Source organism: Prenolepis imparis, unplaced genomic scaffold, assembly GCF_030444845.1.
Source record: "Prenolepis imparis isolate NDT839.2.m4 unplaced genomic scaffold, iyPreImpa1.0 SCAF_14, whole genome shotgun sequence".
In the NCBI taxonomy this organism is placed as follows: Eukaryota; Metazoa; Arthropoda; class Insecta; order Hymenoptera; family Formicidae; genus Prenolepis; species Prenolepis imparis.
This window is the reverse complement of record NW_028141172.1, coordinates 7,182,029-7,200,448: the sequence shown is the minus strand read 5'-3', so window position 1 is coordinate 7,200,448 and position 18,420 is coordinate 7,182,029. Positions and strand designations below refer to the sequence as shown.

General features: G+C 32.7%; 1 protein-coding gene across 1 annotated transcript in view; it reads left to right on the top strand.

Moving 5' to 3' along the window:
• Irsp53 (Insulin receptor substrate 53 kDa) overlaps positions 1-18,420 on the top strand; it is a 110,831-nt gene that overhangs the window by 16,668 nt on the left and 75,743 nt on the right. The window lies entirely within an intron of this gene.

Here is an 18,420-nt window from a genome sequence, read left to right as displayed (position 1 = left end):
GTTTTTTTATTTGAACACCTAGGAAGAATATCATTCTCGGGATCTTTCAATTTGATAGGAGTGTTTGATAGATTTTCTACCGAGAAGAAGAATGTCACAAACTACGTTGCGCTACGATCGATATTTTTCGAGATATCGATGTTTCGCAAAATTTTAATTTTTTTCTAATGTATTGAAATTTCAAAATTTTTGGCAAAAGGCCATTTTCGTGGAGATTTTTCATCCAATTTTTCAATATAACGAATTTAATTTTAATTAGTAATTAGAAATAAGAATTTTTTTGGGATGGAGGTGCGAAGATTTGGCGCTTATTTTAACACAAATTATATTAAAACTAAGTAGGAAATTCTTAAAATAAAAATTTTTTTTGTGATAGAAACACGATGCATACACATATAAATTGTTAGAGATTGCAATAAATGTCGATTTTGCACAAAATTATGGACAAGAATAAAATTGACATTTTTTTCTCTGCTATTTTCTAAGATACTACATAATACAAGATATATATAATATAATCTCGTCAAACTTGTATCCGAGGATAGATAAAATATTTCAAAGGTCAAGTTTGTCAGACGAATTAAAATTCGACACGACATTAATGGTATAAATTATTCGACTTCGAGAGATTTTGTAGAATCTTTAGAATTTCCCCTCTTACTCCCCTCTCCCGAAGCCTTACTTTCTCGATTCAAGGGTACTTTGGTAAGAAAATATACTACGATTTTATGACTAATCAAACCAGAGAAAGAGAGAGACGGAAGGAGATTATGAAGAGAGAAGGAAAGAAGTTTGTCATGCGAGCGAGGGGGTGAGATAGAGGGGCGACGGGGAAGAGACGAAGGGAGAAGCTGGGAGAGGAGGAATGTAGATTCCATCCACCGCGCCCAGGTCGAGATGGTCGCTTATAAATATTCATACGAGATTCCTGAAGCCAGGAAAACATCCATTTCTGCAGAAGCGCACGTGTGCATTCGGTAATTTCGCGGCCGACCAATAGGAGAACACGAACCAACGGCGGAGAAAAATGGCGGAATTATGATTTTTTTCACAGAAAATCTCCATTGCGAGGTCACGTTTTAAACGAAAACATGAATTTTCCGACGCGAATTTTTCAAATCATAGCTTCTTTAAGGCTCCTGCATACTCGATTGCCAAGTCCGTAAAATTTGTACGACAGCGCCACATTTGGCAAAACTATAAACTATTAAGCGTGAAAATGACATAAATTATTCTTGCGACTTACAGCGTTATTTATCATTTTAGTGCAGTGTTTCTATTTTTAAAGTAATTGTTATAGTGTTAAAATATACCGAAGACTCTTATTTTGTTATAATTTAATATGTAAAAGCAAATATTTATTTCATTTCGATACCTGTCAAACAGCTGGTTTTCGTCCTTGATTAGGCTCAATTCAATTCGACATATACAATGTTATTTATTGCTTACCCAAACAAAAGGAGAGTTTTCGGTATATTTTACAAGTCGGTTCTATCGGTTACAAACCCTATTTTATTGAAAAACATTTTTATTTTAGCGTAAGTCGCAAGAATTTTCATGGTATATTTTCTCGCTTCTGACGTCATCAATTCAAGATGGCTGCAGTGAGTATGCAGGAGCCTTAACGGAATAAACTTTTATCTTTATGGGTTGATTATGGCTGCTTTTATATAGGTTGTTTGTTATTATTTTCTTTTTCTAAGATATATTAATAAAGAGATATTAATAAATATATTTTTATGAAAAATGAAAAAAGCGATGAAAGAGATTTTATCCGATAGAAGAAAATGTACAGGGTGTTATTGATATATTAATAAAATATATCTATATAATAATAAAAATATTATTTTTTCTCTTTCAACGCTATGTGTTCACATTATGTTTCCAATTTTCTAGAATTTGCAATCTTAAAACGACAAATATTTTTTTAATAAACAAAGATTATCTTTATGTATATAGACTGTCTTATAAAATTTAATTAATTTAATCTTATTAAGTAAATAAAATTTTTTATTATAATTCTATAATATTGAATATATACACATATACTATATGTATTTAAAACACATAGAAAACTAATAATAAATATATTTATAATTAATAATTCTTGCCTAGTTAAATTAAATTTTACGAAATTTTAATTTTAAAGCATAAGTAAAAAATTGTTTTTGTTTATTAAAAAAATAATCGTTTTAAGATTGCAAGTTCTGAAACGTTGAGGATATATCGTGAAAGAATTGCACAGTCAACCGATACGCGAGAGTCACGCTTTAAAGATCGGATCGTAATAATTTTACTGCACAGTGAAAATACGCGGTCTCGCGGATCACGAAGGCGGTGAAAGCGAAAATGCAGTAAATCCAACAATGGTCGTTCGACATTGCCGTTCTTTTCCAATTGACAGTTAAAAAAACATCCTGTTTATGGAAGCGCCGGAAGAAAAAAAAGAAACGAGATATGTATAAAGTTTTTTTTCGAGAAAATGCATGGATTACCCAAAAAAGAAAATTGATGCTTTATTTATATTTATATTTCCCCGCGGAAAATTATGCTTAAACTCGAACAGCCGTTAATAATGTTTAAATTGTGGCGCAATATAATGTATATACATGGTGAATTATTAATATAATATATTATCACAGAATAATATGGAGATTTCGCTTGAATATTACTATCGTTGAGCTAATAAAATTATTATTATCGATTACACACATGTTATTATTACTAAATTAATAAATGAGTGATATATTCGTGTTATATAATGAATGGATGAATTATTAATTTTATTAAATTATAATGTGACATACGACAAAAGCGTCTATTTGCACAAATATTACTGAAAAATTTGAAGATAATTTCAATTTTGCATAAGAGATGAAATACTGCTTAACACGGTTGCAAAGCTCTGAAATCTGCAACCATAACTGTAATAACGTTCGGTGAAAGGAGGAACGGCGGATGATCGAGATAAAACCTCAGTATCTCACAGTAGAGAAAAAACGTAATGGGCAGTCATATAGGAGTAACTGTTTACGATCGCGGGAAGGTCAATCGAGCAAATTGAAGTAACCAAGAAATAACTCAGGGAATGATGAGTTATTTTTAACACAAAAAACATTAATCATGCTTTTTGGTCTTAATGAAAAATATAAAGAATTTTTATATAATACATTATATATATATTATGACATATTATATTACATTATATAATATATAAATATATATTAATTATATAAATATATATTATATCATATATGTTATATTATATAATATATATTTATATATTATATATCATATATTATATAATACATATCATATATCATATATTATATTATATAAATAAATTATATTATATAATATAATATATAATATATTTTATATTAGAATTTATTAAATGAATTTATTAAATATAATTATAATAATTAAGTATATAATATTACATACTTATAACACTGTTCAACAAAAAAAATTAACCGGAACAAAATTAGTCGTTTCTTATAGTTTTTAGATGCTGAAAGTCCTAACAACATACTTTATTTTGATTGCAATACAATTTTCCCAGCACGTCACATATTGTAGCTATAATATGACAAATTTCGTGAAAATAGCTCTTTTTTTGCAACTTTCTCAAAATTGTGACGTGATGGAGCAATTTGGAAACCGGATTCGTTAGTTTTTGGACGCTAAACTCGATTTAGCGTCCAAAAACCTATAAGAAACGACTAGTCTCGTTCCGGTGTTCGAAAAAAAGTAATTTTTTGTTGAATAGTGTAATTATTCATTCATATATAAAATTTTATTTGCAGACTTGATTTATATTCGAAATTCTCTCGAATGATATACTATCTCTGTTATGAGCGAATTGTTAGGTGAAACAAATTTGCAGTTACGTCGAAAAGTATTTTCCATGGAAAACTAAATAGCGTTTCGCAACGCGATGTGGCTTCTCCGCGCGTTTGACGCTTATTGTTAGAAAGTTTATAATTAAAGATGTCCGGCTGCTTTCACGATACAGTCTGTATTGTATATATAGTCGCGGATGTGTAATCACGCGGACATAAAGCTGTAACGAGAGATTGTTCACCCCGCAACAAATCGGACGTAACCGACTTCGCTTGCGATAGTAGTCTATACAGCAGTTTCCAATTCGACGATATTGCCTTATTCTGACTGGTCGATGTTATTTCCTTCGTTACAGGCGCGCCATAGGCAATAGACATTCCGATTGATTTCCCAAGTCTTGGAACATTTCGAACGATCTCTTAAGCCTGGCCATTTGCATGCCTGAATTCTCTTACGTTCAGTGACCATCAGATCCATGATACTTTGAATTTCACAAAGCAATTTAAATGTTCAGAAATTGGATCTTTCAAACGTGCAAGATTCTTTTTGAATCATCAGAACTTCTTGTAATCCTGAAGTTCAAAATAAAAAAATAGAAAATTTAAAATAAAAATTTATTCATAATTTTAATATAAGTTGAAATAGGAGGAGAGAAAAAAGTTGGCGCTACTTTTTCCAAATGCGCGATTTTCAAGGTCATTTGAAGGTCATTTATGTTTTATTAAATGGAACTATTTTAATTTTTTTATAAATCGATTCCTCGTAATATTTAAAAAGTTATAAATGTAAGATGACCAAAAAATGAGATAGTTTATACTTAAGTTTGACATAATTTTACATTTCATTTTTCGATGATTTTACCTTAAGGCTCCTGGTACCTCGTCGACCATGTCGGAATCGTGACGTCAGAGGCGAGAAATAACACGTTGAGATTTCTTAGATGCCATTTCTAAATAAAAACATATTTGCATTAAATAACACTTAAGATCTCTTTAATACACTTCTAAAAAACGCCGAAAACTATCCTTTTCCCTTTATAATCAATCAACAGCTGTAAAATGTAATATTATGAGGTCCAGTCTGTCTGGTCTTTGCACATGCGCAGTCATTCCGCATGTCAAAGTCTGATATCTCGATCATTTTACGGTTGTTGATTGACTGTCAAGGGAAAAGAATAGTTTTCGACGTTTTTTAGAAGTGTATTAAAGAGATCTTAAGTGTTATTTTATGCAAATATGTTTTTATTTAGAAATAACATCTAAGAAATCTTAACGTGTTATTTCTCGCCTCTGACGTCACGATTCCAATATGGCCGCGGTGAGCACCCAGGAGCCTTAATACTTTTATGCAGAAAATAAAAAAGAATCAATTGGAAAAAAAAACACATATAGTTGTTTGTAAGGAAAAATATGTAATTTGCAACTAGAAAAATTAATTGTAATTTTAGAACTTTGCGACTTTAGTCATCGAAAAGTTTTAAATCCTTAGAACTTTGCATGCGTTTAAAAGTTTAAATTTTCACTCGGAACATGAAAACGCAGATCGAGAAATGAAGCTTCCGTTCGTTGAAAGTTTCGCAATATATCGCTTCTTTGTACATCACTATGTAAAGGGGATAGGTACTTAGGATCGCGGCATGTCGTAGAAAGTGCGGCCCTGCGTATCGCGCGAGGCCTCGTTTTAATCGCAATTCACCACGAGAAGTTGCTTGCTGATCTCTTCTCGAGTGGCCGAGCGAAAGCGACTTTCTCGTCGTTCTGCGCGATCATTCGCATTCCGCGCTCTATACAATTCCGTATCGCTTCTCGCGCCAAACGACAGGTTCCAACTTCGAACATTTTCAACTTTGAACAATGCTTTCTAATTCGAAAATGCTCGTGACCATTTAAAGTCCTATAAATCATCAAAGTCGCGAGCACTTTGTGCTTACAGTCAATTGGAGATTCGCGAATATTTGCAATTTCGGTTTTGTACGATTAATCAGATCCAATTTGGAGAATTGAAAAATTAAAAAATAATTTTTATTTTATCTTTCTCTCCATTTCAAGGTTATATACATTTCAATATACGATATATATTTACATATACAGGGTGATTCATTTTAATCTTAACAGACAAATATCGAAAAATATGGGAGATACGAAAAAATGTTTCATACAAAAGTTGTAGGATTTTGAGGGGGACATCTGATGGTGACCTTGACTTTGACCTTGAGGTCAAATCCTACGACTTTTGTATGAAACATTTTTTCGTATTTTTCGAGATATTTGCCTGTTAAGATTAAAATGAATCACCTTGTATATTTCATCTTCATCTACATTTTAAGGTTATGTACAGTTTAACATTACAATTCACGAAGCATTCACAATGATTTCAAGGTTATCTAAGCGAGACATTGCGAAAGAATTAACGATGAATTTGACAAAAAAAAAAAAATAACATTTACTTGGGGACTTGTATGAATAAAAATTGTAATGTTACCTCGTCGTATCGAGAAAATTCTTCTCGAAGGGAAGGGAGAGGGAGGAGGAAATAGCGCGTTGCGTCAAGCAATGTTTATTTTGCCGGAAGCGTGCGGTCTTCCAGGTAGGTTCCGCGAAACCGCTGGAAACCAGTTGGTCGACTGACCCACCTGGGACCACCTTACGACCTTCTGCTACGCTGAACTCGTACATCGCGATTGCGCTCCAGTTGCACAACCAGTCCCGACGCAATGACGGGCGAGAAATTACTGTCCACAATTTTTCTATCTGCTCGTGCAACTTACAATTAGAAGCTAGTGAGCTTTGGGACGTTGAAGTCCTCTGAACTCTAAATTATTGAAATACCTCTCGATCATTGAAACTCTCTCTCTTATATTATTGTGTTTAGATTATGTTTTTTCAGTATTAATAAGATACGTGCCTATTTTGCCAATAGTTTTATTATTATTGTTTTTATATAAAAGAGAAAGTATGCTAACGTTCGTTAAATCATACCGCTATTGTATTTCTTAAACAGAGTTAAAATATTTTAAGGTGATAACGCGCTGTTGTATCGCAATTAGCCTCATTCAAATGCCGCAATGTGTATTTCCTTCTTAAGCGATCCGTTGATAAGTGATATTTATAAATTTATTTTGTGTGATTTTCATGTAATATTCAACTCAGAGACTAAGTTATCACATAGAGAAAGATAAGCGATTAAACTTATTATTAAAGCATTTTTTCATTTTATTTAATCCTGTACATGAAAGCGTTGAAAAATTGGCCCAAAATGTTTTAAGATTATTTTTTTATTCACAAAGACAAAGCAATAGAAGTTTGGTAAAACGTACTATTAACTTTTTCTTACATTTAGATGAACAACCGAAGAAAATATTATCAAATTTTATAATTTTTTTTTTTTTATTGAGATAATACTTCTTTATATATTTTTGTGTGATACAAAAAGTATTTTTGTTAATTTTTTGAAGAGTATTGATGATTATAAATATGATATTCTTATAGATAGTTTTGTTGCAGAGAGAACTTTTGTAGAAAATGAAACTTTATTTTTGTTAGAATTTTTTAATTTTATTGTTAGAGGTACGACTTAGCAAACCGGTATTGTAAATCGTACCAAATACTATTTAAAAAAATTTTTAATTTACGTATAAAACATTGATAAATTTGTGTTAATGTTTAGCGTATATCGTTGACAAAAAATCATAGTTTTAAATGAATAAAAAAATGTCATTTCTTTGAGTTTTATTGCAATTTTAATTTTTACTTTAGCATACTTTCCCGTATATATTAAGGTAAAAAACATTAAACTAATTAAATTTTTATTTTAATTGTTTACGACTTGTTAACTGTTTAAGACTTAAGGATGATAAGAAAACTATTCACTCGATTATAATAGTTACTTACTTTTATTAGTTATCTCTTTCAAATCTAAAGGAGCTATAATTAATATATCGGTGATTTCAACATCTTAAAATCTCTTATCTTTATCATCATATTTATTATTCTCCATTCTATCAGTATTATCCGATTGGTTGAAATTTAGACAAGAAATATGATTTTAAGATTTTAGATCTTTTTTAGGTAAAGCTTCAAATTTTTAGAATTTTTGAAAAAATAAAAATTTCTAAATTTTTTTCAAGATTGATTTGTATACCGGGTGTCCCATTTTAAAGGACCCACTCAAATATCTCAGAAACACTGCGTTAAATCGAAAAATGTTTCCTACAAAAGTTGTAGGGTTTCGAGGGGGACATAACATAGTAATATTCATATGACCTTGGGCGGCGCCTCCAAGGTCAAGTGAAGGTGAGAATGAATTTTTTAAATGGAAACCCATATTTTTTATTATAACATCTTTTTCTACTAATTAATTTGAACAACTTTTATCTGAAGCATTTTTTTATTTTCCTAATATTTTTTCTTGTTTTCAAAATTCATTCTCGCCTTCATTTGACCTTGGAGACGCCGCCCAAGGTCATATGAATATTACTATGTTATGTCCCCCTCGAAACCCTACAACTTTTGTAGGAAACATTTTTCGATTTAACGCAGTGTTTCTGACAATGAGATATTTGAGTGGGTTTAAAATGGGACACCTGGTATGTAACATGTACATGTAGGAAAAGAATAAGTACGGGGCAAGGATAGAGGAAAGATAAATATAAGAAAAGAGTAATGTAAAAGGTAAAAGGGGTTAAGAATATTATAAAGGTATTAAGAAGATATAAGCTAAATACGTTGTACGTGTAAGTAAAAATTAAGGAATAACGCAGATATAAGGAATAAATGTAAAGGGAAATGAAAGGTATAAAAGAAATGTGTAAAGATACATATATATTAAGGAATAGTTAAAAGAATAGAAAAGGATTTACTGTTTGGAATAGTATATAAGGTATAAATGTATGAGATAAAATAAAGTATAAGGTAAGAATAAGGTAGAAATAGCCTATGTAATATATAAAGACAATGTAAGAATAATATAAGGTAAGGTACTAGGTAATGTAAAAGGAAGGAAGAAAGGAATAACCTACACGCATAGGATATTTTGGAATTGAGTAATTTTGAATCTTGTAATACTACCGACTGAAAGTGGAAAAACGGGAGAGCACCGGCACGAGGACTTGGACACGATCTGTCGTCGTGGCCCGGACCTCTCGAAATGTATTTAAAAGGTTGGAAAAGAAAAAGAGGGTAAATGGACTCAGAAGGTGGTAAGAGGAAGGAAAGGATAAATAACTGTATAAAAGGTTATTAAATATTAGAGAAAATGGATATAATTAAGTATAAGTGGTTAAAAGGTATAAAAAATTGTAAAGAAAGAGAAATAAGAAAAGGAACAGATGGTTGATGTACAGTTTATAGGCTTAAGTATGTGAATAGGTTTAGATGTTAAGGATAAGAGATATAATATGGTGTGGATGAATGTATGAATTAAGGCAAAGGATTGTAAACCAAGTCCATTCCTTGGCAAATACCTGGGATTAAATAAAATCTATCTATCTATGTAACATTTACATTTGTTTAAATTTCAAAGGACTTTCTGCGAGATTCTACGAGATTTAGATTCGAGATTAATTTTCAATCTGCATCATATATTCTTATTTTCTGAATAAATTCTTGCAGCTGGATATCAAATCTTTTTGATATCACGGATGCAGGAATAACGTAAACGTATATGCACGTGGACTTTTTGATACTCGCAAAAGCTCAAAAATGCGATAGTCGATTTTCAGGTCGTTAATTTCGCAGGTTATAACCGTAATCTCGACTCGTCGGGGATGCTCGGGGCGTCGGGATGATGCAATTTTCAAGCTATCTCGTTGGGAAACCGGGCACGTTCCTTTGCCGATGCGCGCGTTTATCTTCACGAATTTCTGCCGCGCCCGCGCTATTTATTTATTAAAAATTTTATTTCGATCGTGTACGTGCTCGCGCATCCCTCGCGAAGAAGATAAATAAATGAACGCGCGAAGGAGGAGGGAGAGACGTGAGGATGAGGAGTGGGGGAAGCGGGAGTCGAGAGTCGGGGGAGAAAAGGATCTTCTCTCGGGGAAACTCAATTTTTCCGATCGTCTCGAGCGAGCGTAAATCTCCGCGGACTTTTTTTCCGAAAAAAGCGGCGCTCTACCTCACTCTATTTCTATCCTCCGCTATTTCTTCGGTCCATTGTCGGATACGGACAACTTTGTCCGGAACTTTTCGCTCGATTCGTTCCGAAGTGGCCCGCCCGGAGAGTTCTCCGCTTTCTCCGATGAATTTTCGACGCGCCTCGACCTCTACTCTCGCGTAAACGCGCGTGAAAATTCAAAGTTTCGAAATCAAAGTTCCTGGATTCTCCTTAACGTTCCCGAGACTTGGATCTTAAGAATCTCTCCTCTTCAAGTCGCTTATATAGGATGTCTCGTAACTAGCGGCAATGACCGGGAGGATAATGATTCCACTTGAGAAGATACTTACGCAGCCGGAAATATAAAATAAAGTATTTTCTTAAGATTTTGTTTGCAAAAAAATTGATTTTAGAAATGAGGAAATTAATAACATCTTTACGCTTTTTCGAAGTTTGAATGATCTCTAATAACGGGGAGAATGTTATTTTCAAGACCCCTCAATTTGGTAAATCTTTATAGGATATTTTATAGAAGAACAATACACTACGATCCATAATTTTTGAGATATTGATTTTAAAAAACACAATAATAGCAATACTTTCGCCACAACAATTGATGTATATTTAAGAAAGAATATATTTGGTAGAATAATTTAGTGTTATGTGTGTATGTATGTGTATATTAATAAGTAATTAATAAATAAAAATTATTAAAGTAATAAATAATATATTATTAAAGTAATATATTATTAATAAATTATTAAAGTAATAAAATAATAAATAAAGTAATAAATAATAAATGCCTTCAAATTTATTTGATATAATATAAATACAAAAATACATTTTATTTACTAAAGCAGTTTAAAATAATTTACGTTACCGAAGAAATTTTACATAAGATATCTATTAGATACGTTTTACTTTTTCGATAGAAAAAATATTTCTTTATACATATTTTAATAATTATTAACGAAATAACATATAATATGATCGTTCAAACTTAAAACAATATGTTATTAATTTTTTAATTTTCGAATCAAATTTTTTTAAAAAGTTTTCTACGAAAAATGTTATTTTATATCTCTGTGACTCATTTTTTAATGTAAAATGATTTACCTTCTTCTATAGTATCATCAATTACATCCCAAATAAAGCTAAAAAGTGACATAAAAATAATTTCTCTTCGTAGCTTTTTACCGCAGAAAGTAGTATTTTTTTTTAATACATAGTCTGCGCTTTGCAAGAGTCGTAAAAGTTTTGCCATCGCATCGCGTCGGCGAAAAATTCTTTCGTTAATTCCGGCAGCTAACGCGATTATCCGCGCAAGAGCCAATTAATGATAATTGCGCGTTATCGCGTACGCCCGGATTATTCGCGCGCGTTCGGTTAACTTTACGTATTGACGCTCGCTCGAGAGTCCGTCCGGGGCTTAATTAGGACCGAAACTCATTAGAGCCTGCGAGTGTCTCTAATTTGTCAGTCGGGGAGACGACGCCCGAGAGTGCGTAGGGAGCTTTCGTTTCGTTCGTGAACGAAAACGATTAAACGGCGTCCGCTGTCGGTAACGTATGCGCAATTATAAGGGCGCTGCTTGCGGATGACGTTCTTGGTGAGTAATTAAGTAATCCCGCAGCAGACAAGGATTTACATTTGTTTCTGTCCAATTCTATTTCAAGATCGAACTTCGGTCTCAATTTGATTTCGTCGTTTTCGCGAAATTATATATTTCGATGAAAATAAATAACAACGGAATACAGAGTTGACAAGCGATTTTTTGGATTATATATTTTTGAAAATAAAATACAGATACACAGAAGCAAGAGTTTTTTTGCTGCCACTGTCTTTGTCTGCAAAAAAATAATTAATAACATTAGTTTACAAAAAATTTTTTTTTCATTATTTTAAAGCAAATAAAGTGTTTTCTATAGATTTTTGGATGCTGTGTGTGAAAACGATGCCGCAAACTAATTTTTACCAGTATGTTAGGTTTCCGAAATAATTGAGGTTTAATAGGCAAAAAATGGTTTTTTTTTGCGATATTTGAGATTTTCTTTGAAAAAGGTTAACGTTACCAATCTGGAAATTCGGATCAGATGTCATGAATATATATTGTTCATTCCCTATAAAATGCGTTTTTTTTATATCTTATACTTTTTAATCATGTTAGAAAAGATTTAAGTACAGAGTTTACCTGAGATAGCAAATATTCCGCCTATGATGATGAAATCATATAATTATATACTCATAATTTGTAGTTTAGGACTGTCGATACACATACACAATAATCGTGATAGATTTTACTAAATGTATATTTATATATAGAGTGTCTCATTTTAATTGCTCACCTTGACTTTTTCGAAAGAAATGCATTTTCAAAGAAATGTTTCGGATAAAAGTTGTGTGATCTAAAAATCTAAAGGAAGACAAATAATGTAAAATCAATTTTGAAAAAAATAATTTTTGTTTAGAAAACCTTGTTTTCTCAAGAGCATCTCCTATGAGTAGTTCTTAGCTTTAATCTTTCATAACATGGCTAAAAAGTAAGATATTGAAATTAAAAAATGCCTTTTATAGAGGATAAACAATACATTCATAATATTTGATCAACTTTTCAGATAACGTTAATTTTTTTACAAAAAAATCTCAAATATCGCAATAAAAGTCATTTTTTGCACATTAAACCTTAATTATTTTGGAAATCTGACGCTAGTAAAATTTAGTTTGCGGAATCATTTTCAACACTCAAAAATTTATAAGAAACACTTTGATTTAAAATAATTTTTGACTGTAAACTAGTGTAATTTGTACAATCAATATCGATAAGCGATATTATTTTTAGGTTATGTACTTTAAAAAATAAAATACGTAAAAACAAGAGTTTTGTTGCCGCTGTCTGATGAAAAAAAAATTAATTAAAAATTTTAGGGTTAGAGGGGAGTCGGGAAATAAATCTCGAATTGAGATTATTCCCAAATAAAGTCTTATAATATAAGAATTAGTCTTAGTCAGTGTTGGTCAATAAAATCTTAAACCTTGTTTAAAAATTCGACTGGCAAATCACATCTTACATATTGTTAATTAAAAATAATGAATTAAATAATTCGTACTTAAAAAGAGTGAGGTTGATTCCTGAAATGAGCGCGTTGACCCTTGTCAACAACTCCGGCTTCATACGCGCGCGCGATTACGTTTGCATAAGATTGCGAAATAAACATGCCGCAACTTACGCGCGCCAAAAATTCGACCGGTTCGACACGTTGGTTTTCCTCGGTGCTAACGGTATATCGGCTGCTATCGCTTCCACCTTCTACAGGTCGTTCCAGGTGAATAAACACGACTTCCTTATCTCTTTCTCTCTCTCTCTCTCTCTTTCTGCATTTTTGCATTTCTATTTTCCTTTTTAATAGATATTACTGTGGTTAGTTTTTCTTCTTCTGCAAATCGTTTATCCTTGATCTAGCCTAGATCATCTAGGTCTGATATATAGTTCTCTCTTCTCTTTTTTCTATCGCACGAATTACGAGTATGCAAATTGTGAATAGGAAGCCGATAGAACATGGTACAAGATAATTATCTCGAGAACATTACAATTATTAATCGTGAAAAGAGAACATTGCTAGTCTTAGCAGAATACAGCTCTTTCGTTCCACTTGATGAACTAATATTAAGAAACGAAGGAATGAAAATAAATAATTAGACTTGACTGTATAAAGATATATAGAAAATAAAGTTATTTAAAATGACGAAAAAGAGAAAACATATTGCGAGAGACAGTTTCCGAGATAATTTTCATACATTTATAACGTGCAAAATATGAAAGTTATATTAGCATCATCATCATGTGCAAAATAAAGTGATTTTTCGCCACAATGTCTTGGCTTAACGTATGAGATAATGCTGAAAAAATAAAAAAAAGATTGATTATTATAAAATAGTTACACATAAATACACGAATCATTGTAGTTGAGAGACACTGCGGCCATTTTCATTCTCCCGACTAGAAAGGCGAGTTGCATTTTTGTACGTTCGCTGCGGCAACGTCATTCTCTCTCTCTCGCTGCCGCAGTTAGGCTCTTTCCCCCGTTTAACGGTAACCGCGGTGAATTACGACCACAGGATTCACTCCTTCGAGAGGATTCTCGGACAAGACCGTCCACCGGTAAATCCCCGCTCAGGAGGTCAGCGGGTCGTTCGGTGAATCTTTCCCCATCTCTCTCTCTCTTTCTTTCTTGCTTTCTTTGAATAGAGATAGAGAAATTGATTATTATTTAAATGCCACTGCTCTGATAATAATTTTTGGTATGTTTATAATAATTTGAACAATTGCAATCAAAATAATTACACTAGTTTACAATCAACAATTATTTTAAACCAGACAAAGTGTTTCTTATAGATTTCTTGGTGCTGAAAACGATGCCGCAAATTTACTAGCACGTCAGATTTTCAAAATAATTGAGGTTTAATGTGTAAAAATGTTTTTTTTTTTGCGATATTTGAATTTTTTGTAAAAAATATTAATGTTATCTGGAAAGTCTGATCAAATATCATAAATGTATTATTCATCCCCTATAAAATGCATTTTTTTTTAAATTCAATATCTTACTTTACTTACTTATTACTTTACCCATATATGATTTTACCATTATTTGTCCCCCTTTAGATTATACAACTTTTGTCCGGAACATTTTTTCGAAAAATTCAAAGTGGGCAATTAAGATGAGACACCCTATATATAAATTTAGTGAATCTATCACGATAAGTTACACTGTGTATGCGTATCGATAGCCCTAAACTACAGATTATGAGTATAATTATATATTATATGACTTCATCATCATAGGCGGAATATTTGCTATCTCAACAAAACTCCGTGTTTAAATCCTACCTAACATAAGTGAAAAATAAAATATCAAAATAAAAAAATGCATTTTAGAGGAGATGAAAAATACATTCATGATATCTAATCAGAATTTCCAGATAACGTTAATTTTTTTCACAAAAAATTTTAAATATCGCAAAATAGCTATTTTTTGCATATTAAATCTTAATTCGAAAATTCGAAAATCTGGCATGCTGATGAAAATTGGCTTGCGACATCGTTTTCAGTATTCAAAAATCTATAAGAAACACCTTGTCTGGTTTAAAATAATGAAAAAGAAAATTTGTTTGTAAACTAATGTTATTAACAGCAAATCACAGTTATAATTTCTGATTCTGAATCCTGTATAATTAATCAAAGTTGCATTATTTTTAATTGTAAGCAGACATTGCTTTTTGTGCAAGTTTTTATAAAATTCAAAATTTGGCGCCATTAATATATTTGATTTTGAAAATTGAGAAAAATATTTCTCTCCTAAATTCTTGTTAAAAAAGAATAATGAATTGAAGGATCTATTCTTGAATTGAGTACGCTAGCATATTATGTGATGATATACCATGCATATGTATGGAAAAAATAGATTATAATAAGTATAGGAGTGGCCGTCGACAATAAGACGAAGAATTCGCACGCGGATGTTTACGCGCGGCCACATACACACACATATACTCGAAATTCATGCAACGTTATCCCGTTAGCCGACATTCATCGGCTTCGACATCATCTCCGGTTTTCCTCGTCTTCTTCTTGTGTTTTTTCTCTCAGTCTCTCTTTCCGCCTCTCGTCTCTTCGAGATGTGGTCGTTCGCCAATGTAAGAGAGGTTAGAAAGGGCTACGTCCATTTTGCTTATGTAACGGAATCGGTCGACTGAATTTACCGCAGTTTTATCGATCATATAGCACTCGGACCTTGGTAGATCCCCATTAACTGGTCCGAGAGCGCAACGACATTTTTTTTACTCTCTTCGGGGCGTATAAATCTCGAAAAAACAAATCGACCCGCCGTGATTTATGGCGCGCACACTTTGTATCATAATCCCGCGTTGGAATTCTCGCGGGGAGAGGGAATAAACGAATGACGTCGTAAATAAAGTCGATAAGCGACGCAAATGACATCAATAACAAAAGGCAGATCAACGATAAAGTCCTCTTTGCGAAAAAAAAGCCGAACGAATGAATAAGTTGTGATCTCGAAGTGCAATGTCGCTCTTTCGAAATGCGTGGAAATTTGAAAAAAGGAAAAAGCGCGTAACTTGAGAGAAAATTACGGCGAATTCCAGGGTCCAACCGCGTTTGCGTAATGCATCGTTGAGTCCTGGCACGCGCGGCTTAATGGGCTCGACCGACGTGTACGTATATCTGCGTACGTGTTATATACGCGCGCATACCGCTACGAGATATTTCATCTCACAGCGAAACGGAGAGAGAGGAGCACCAGTCGATTCTCTATCGTTCGTTCACCTCGTATACACTCCTCTACGACAACGGCGATTTTGCCCCGAAGCGTTCCGAAGTACGTCAAACTTATGTAAGAATGTGACCGGTTTGTGTACACCACAATATCGCTCCTTTCTCCTTCTCCTCAATGAAGATATTCAAAATCTGATTTATAAGATCATCAGAGCTTACATTAGTAATTATACATATATATTATTTATATGCGATCCTGCTCTCGAAGAAAGGAGGCTTGTGGCTATTTATCCTATTAAACCTCTTTTCTTTGATATATATATTGTATATAGAACCACAAATAAATCAGTCAGTTGTCTCTCTAAAAATTGAATTTTGATGACAAAACTTATAGGATGTTAAGAGATTATTTTTGGCATTGTTATTTCTTATAATCATAAATGGCGATTTTGAAGGTCATTTCAAGGTCATTTCAAGGTCATTTTTTAAAATCGAGCTATTTAAACTATTTTTATTATAGAAACTTATTCTGTATTTTAATATTTATAAGTTTTATAGAAAAGAAATATTTTCATCCGACAAGAGATATAGAGGCTTTTATAGACAAAATTTATAGACGTTATAGATGTAAAGGGACACAAATGTTGGCATTATTTTTTGCGTATTGAACGACAATTGTCAAGGTTATTCCAAGGTCATTTTAATTAAGCACAAACTCAAATGCATAAACTAAACTGAACACAAATATATGTACATACATATGTAAATACCGGTCGTGCTGGCGGTAAATTGATTTCACGAATCGCTAATGAAGTCGCAGAGATCGCAAGAACACTCTGGCTTTCACGAGCAACGCGACATAGATTTTCAGGGTACGAAAACGTGGAAATAATTGACGCGCTATAGAGTCGACGTCATCGTTACCTTCCGACGCACCTGACGCGCGATGGCCTCTTCTTATACCTCTCTCCTCCTCTCGCCCGGAGGCGATACGGAAGACCGGGGTTGAGCCGAGTTTAATTTAGCCGTCACGCTCTTACCAGGATCGATACATCGTAACCGCATCAACAGAGTTACGCCTCGTGAGTGCCACCTTAACTTCGACGGGCGACGCGACGCGCCGAAAGGAAAGGAAACCCCAAACCAGATTTCACTTCCGGAACGACGCTTGACTTGCCGTCGAGACGTCGGGGCAATATGGCGGAAACTGCCTTGAAGGAAGCGACGGAGCGATGCCTTGGATGCTTTTTTTAAATTTATTTTACGGGAAAATATCAATCTTAGAGGTTGATTTAACTGGGATTACGAGATCTATATTCTTCGGGCTACGAATTTTCTTTAATTAAGACACCTAAATCGACAATTTGCGAACACTTAAAACTTTACGCTAGTTTTAGATCTAACCTAAAGTTTACCCGAAGTTCTCATAACTTGTAGCAATTTTTTGAAAATTCAGGAAAAAGCATGAATCAAAGCTAACTTAATCGAAATTTTTAAACTTTCTTATATATTCTAGAAATATATTGTGCGGAACTAAGGTTAGAAGATTGCGCGAAGATTCGAGGAATATCTTGATACACGAAAGAGTTTAATTCTTAAACTCAGCATTCTCGATCCTCCGAACTTCAGTAGCCAAGTTTCGTGAACGTGCCTAAAGTTTGATAGGCAATTTATGTTATCGCGTTACCAGTTGTCTACTCCTAAACAATTTCTGTATTCACTATCTCTATCAAAAGTCCATTATAACTTCTCTATCGATAAAGACGAGCGAATCGATTTTAAAATGATAATTACATTCAGAGATGAGCATCGATGCCATCAATTTAATGCTACTACCGTCAACTACACATAACAAAAATTTTTTTTTCCCGAATACAAAACAGCTAGAGTAATAATTTCTTATAATTATTTTTGTCGCTAAATATGATTTCTACATCCAAATTGATTCAACACAATTTTAAGAAATTTACGATTAAAGTTGCAAAAAAAAAACTATTTTATAGCTATGACATGTTGACAAAATTTCGTCGCAGTCAAAGTTTTCTCAGCATGTTGTTGGAATTTCCTTTCAAAAGGAATTTGTGTCGGTTATAGTTAATAAGATCTTTATGATTAAATATATAAGACCTTACGAATTAAGGAGTTATTAAATAGATTTCAATTATTTAAAATTAAGAATTTGTTAGATAGCTAGT